Source organism: Miscanthus floridulus, chromosome 12 (assembly GCF_019320115.1).
Source record: "Miscanthus floridulus cultivar M001 chromosome 12, ASM1932011v1, whole genome shotgun sequence".
NCBI lineage: Eukaryota > Viridiplantae > Streptophyta > Magnoliopsida > Poales > Poaceae > Miscanthus > Miscanthus floridulus.
In genome coordinates this window covers 11,845,883-11,850,316 of record NC_089591.1, presented here as the reverse complement: position 1 = coordinate 11,850,316, position 4,434 = coordinate 11,845,883, and the positions used below count along the sequence as shown (strand labels likewise).

The 4,434-nt window shown below is 42.4% G+C and overlaps 1 non-coding gene across 1 annotated transcript; it reads left to right on the top strand.

Annotated features, from left to right (window-relative positions):
- Positions 1 to 4,073: 4,073 nt before the first annotated feature.
- Positions 4,074 to 4,180, top strand: LOC136498683 (small nucleolar RNA R71). Its single transcript, XR_010769693.1, has one exon. It is a non-coding gene; the product is annotated as a small nucleolar RNA R71 (small nucleolar RNA).
- The last annotated feature ends 254 nt before the right edge of the window (positions 4,181 to 4,434 follow it).

Here is a 4,434-nt window from a genome sequence, read left to right as displayed (position 1 = left end):
GGCCGGAGGAGGCGGTTGGCGGGGTGGTCGCCATGGCCAGCGGCAAAAGCTCGTCAGCGCACCCAAAAATGGCCATACAAGCCACCATATGCCAAGGGAAAAGGTCGGGGAGAGAGAGGAGATCACGGCAAAACTCACCACGGCGAAAATCGGAGACGGAGGAGGCTCGGGGACAACGAATCGTGCGGCGGGACACACAGCGGACCTTGGCGTTCTTCGGTGCGGCTTCCTCGTGCATGGGTGAACACGAGAGTGGAGTGGGGAGGCAGTAGGGAGGGCGGCGATGGGCTCGGCTCTGTTTTATAGAAGCCGAGCGCGGGGAGGACGCTCCCACGATGCGAGACGTGGGCGTGGAGCGGCGGTTGTGGCTTGACGCGCGCGGTGCGGGAGGTGAGTGACGGCGCTAATGGGTGGACCTAGGCCGTCAGCGGGGAGAAGGAAGCAGGAGGCAGCGGCAACAGTTGTCGTGCGGTGCTGGGCCGGCCCAGGAAGGAAACGGGAGGAGGGGGCGAGTGGCCGGCGGTTTGGTGGGCTGCGCGAGGCTGAGCTGGCGCTGAGGAAGGAAGGGAGGAAGCCGAGCTGGGCTGGCGTGGAGGAAGAAAAAGGCCATCGGGCCAGAATGAAGAAGGGAGGGGGAGAAAAGAATGTCTTTTTTTTCAAATCAAGTTTCTAAATTCATTTCCAAATGATTTTTTATTCCTTTTAAGTTTAAATCAAAATCACTCAACATATTAAATAAAATGCTCAAGCATGAGTGCATCAACATATGAGTGCATCAACATGTATATATCCTTCTGATTAATTTTAATTTCACAAAATTTATTATTTTCCTATATTTGAATGCACACATAATTGCATAAATAAATCAAATTTACTATTTTAAAAGAATGCAAATTTTAGGGTGTTACACATCTCTCCCTTACTATTCTACTAGCTATCTAGGGCCTAAGCCCTTGGAGTGTTGCTCAAAAGTGAAGAAGCTCTTTTGCCTTGTGTGGTGTGTTGTAGAGGAGGGGTACCCCTCTATTTATACAAGAGCCTAGGTGGTGGTGGAGGCTATTCTTGGCACAAAATAGGAGCTCCACCACCTTAGAATGGATGCATGCCACCGACAGAGCGAGGAGAGGCAGGGAGGAACCTAGAGGGGGTTGCCTGCCCCGTAGGGTCGGCCACCCCTTGACCACTGCCTCTGGCCACCGACTTTGAGTGGCAGGCTTTGGGCTAGACCTAGATCATGTCCCAGTGGTGCTTTGCTCCGTTTGGGTTGAGTTGGTAGGTGCCTTTGTCATTCCTTTGCGCAATTCGGCATCAAAAAGCACCTTTCGGTGAATTTCTCTATGCATTTTATGTTTGTGACCTGCAAAACATGCTTGTACCAAACTTATGGAAAGTGTGAGTAAAAATCCCTAATTCTAAGTTTTGGTGTGCACATTTGTTTATTTTGTTTAAACGTTGGTGCTAGAAATGTGAGTTAAGCACTGCCAACAATGATCATACAAATACATGAATTTCTAAGGGTAGAGATCCTAAGTTAAGATAGCTTTGGTAACTATAAACTCAGTTCAGGCATCGGATCACACTTGGTCTACCAAGTGATGCCGGTATACAGCTCTATGCCATATCCGAACATGGGGGATTACCACCTGCAGTCTACCCCTCAACTGGGGGATATGAGGCAAATGATGGTAACTTCTACCTTAGACACCACGTCTATGCTATCAGTTACTACTCTAGCATTGGCCAGGAACATCTGTCTTTATCAGGAGTCCTCTACTAGAGCATCTACCACGGGGCCAGATGCGAACCCGCAAGAATATAATGACCACAACTAATCTTAAAGTAGAACTCACTACCTTAATTTAGGTCTTGGTCTAAACATGTATGTTGTACAAAAGGTTAAGCATAAAGTTCTATATTCTAAACTAATAACATAAGAACTTTGCTCTAATTTCATAGCATACCTATATTGATAAAATGAGAACAAGAACATAAGGCAGCTCTTCATATTATTCATACCAAGTTTTGCCCCTAGAGGTTCAAGCTCTCCAATGAAGCTTGCCTTGCTCCAAATAAAATTACTAAAAGGTAAAAAGATACAAGTGTGGGAGAGAGAGCTCAAGTGTGGTGTGTGCGTGAGTCTTCATCATGGGTGCATGACAAAAATCTCAACAAGGGTCACAATAATTTGACAAAGCTCAATATGATAACAAGCAGCATATGACTAAGGTTTTATATTTGTATCATGTCATATGGCCTTGGTAGGAATTTTAATCATTGAGGAACTTTTAATTTTAGCATTTTAAAAATAAAGCTCCCGATGTCGTCTTTCTTAGAACAAAGTCAGAGCAATTTCTGTTTATACCATATCATAACTTGCAATAACTTAGACAAGACTCATGCATTTGCAACCCACAAGTTCCAAGTTTTTAGGATGAGACATTTTTAGCCAATACACTTATATCTTGGGGAAAGCTAAGTTATAGACTAGGCATAGACAAAATATAAGACAAAGCAACTATTCATCATTTCAACAAGGAGAAATTAAACATTCTTACTACAGATATGTGGAGTGTAATAAATATTATTTATTTTATATATTTATTATTATTATTATTTAAGTAAAATAACAAAATTAATGCAAGAAAGAAATGTGAAATACAAGTTACCTCTATGGTGGTCCTCCCCCAAGCTAGCCCAAGACCTACAGTCCTGCTTTTATTAAAGATAGGCAAACTCACGGGAAAATTTTATTTTATCATTATTACATATATATAGATATATATTTTATATTATTATTATTATTGTATATATATCTTTTTTATTTTGTTTATTCTCCCAACTTTTCATCTTTTAGCAAGACTCAAACAAGGCTAAAGGTAAAGTTGCAGTAAATTTCTAACCTTGATTCATCTCCTTTGTAGATTGCTTCCATTGTTTATGAAAATAATTACTCATAGTTCATTAACCAAGATTAAACACCGTGTCTAATTTTGATTAAACACCCTGCTTAATTTAAAAAGCCTACGGATGTACCACATGTGCCCATGTGAATACACCCAAACCAGAGCATATGACATAAATGAGGTAAGCATGAATTTGTAACATTAAGTTTATATTTTCATGGAGACAAAAATGAGCTAATGGAGTTGGTGAACAATTAACCCCTTTTTTTAGCTTTCTTTTTTTCTCTCTTTTTTCATATATGCAAGGTAACGGAAAAGTGGTGAGAGTGCAAGATACACGTTACCTTGTGGGGGTCCTCCGCCAAGCTAGTTCAAAGCCTAAGATTTGGGGTTGTACCCCCACGCTTCTTGGCTTCTCCTGCATGGTTAGAATATGGTAGATCACGAGTGGACCTACCATCCCTCATGATCACCGCATTGACATTTTCAAATGTAATTTCGGGTTGCCCTGAAATCTCTTCAAAATCATATGCATGAATTGTAGCGGCTATTTGAGCTAGTTGGTTTTCAAATGTTTTATTAAGGCTTAATTGATTTTTGAAAGAAGAGGTTAAGCCTTCTAAGTTTGAATTAATGTTTTCCAAAATTTTATCATTAGAGGCAAGCTTCTTTGTTAGGTTTTCATTTATTTGAGCTTCCCTAACAAAAGATCTATCAAGGAAGGTTGACGTGATTGATTATTCCACCCATTATTACCTCCTTGTAGACGAAACCCATTGTTGATGTAGGTGTCATCCTCATGGATCCTAGGACAATCGTTCCTCGAATGTCCACTTTCACCATAGACCTCGCATGTCATATGCAATTCCATTGCCTTGACGATGCCGTACATTGCCTCCTTCTCATGGGCACGCTCGTCAAGCCTTTTTATTAGGAGGTCCATTTTTGTGACAAGCATATCCGTCTCGATCATGGTATGCATGCCTTTTGGTTGCTCATCTTGGAGCCTCTCATCACCCCATCCTTGAATGGACACCATTTTCTCAATGAGAGCCATAGCCCCATTGATGGTGAGCGAGAGGAAGGCTCCTCCAACAGCAGCATCAATGTGTCCTCTTGACATGGGGGTTAAACCCACTGTAGAAGTTCTGGAGCACTAGCCAATCCTTCATCCCATGGTGTGGGCAGGCAAGGATGTATTTTTGCAGCCTCCCCCATGCCTCGAGGATGGATTTCATAGTATTTTGTTGCAAACTTGAAATTCTTTCCCTTAGGGCATTGGTTTTGCCCATGGGGAACAATTTCGTGTGGAACACCATGGAGCATTTAGCCCACATGCTAACAACTTCATTGTCCTTATAAAACCACTACTTCACCTTCCCCATGAGGGAGAAGGGAAATAGATGGATCCTGATGTTCTATGGTGTGACATCCTTTATGACAATAATGTCGCACAGCTCGAGGGAGTGTTGAAGATGTGCGTTCACATCCTCACTAGGCAAACCACAGCAAGGGTTTGCCTGCACCATCA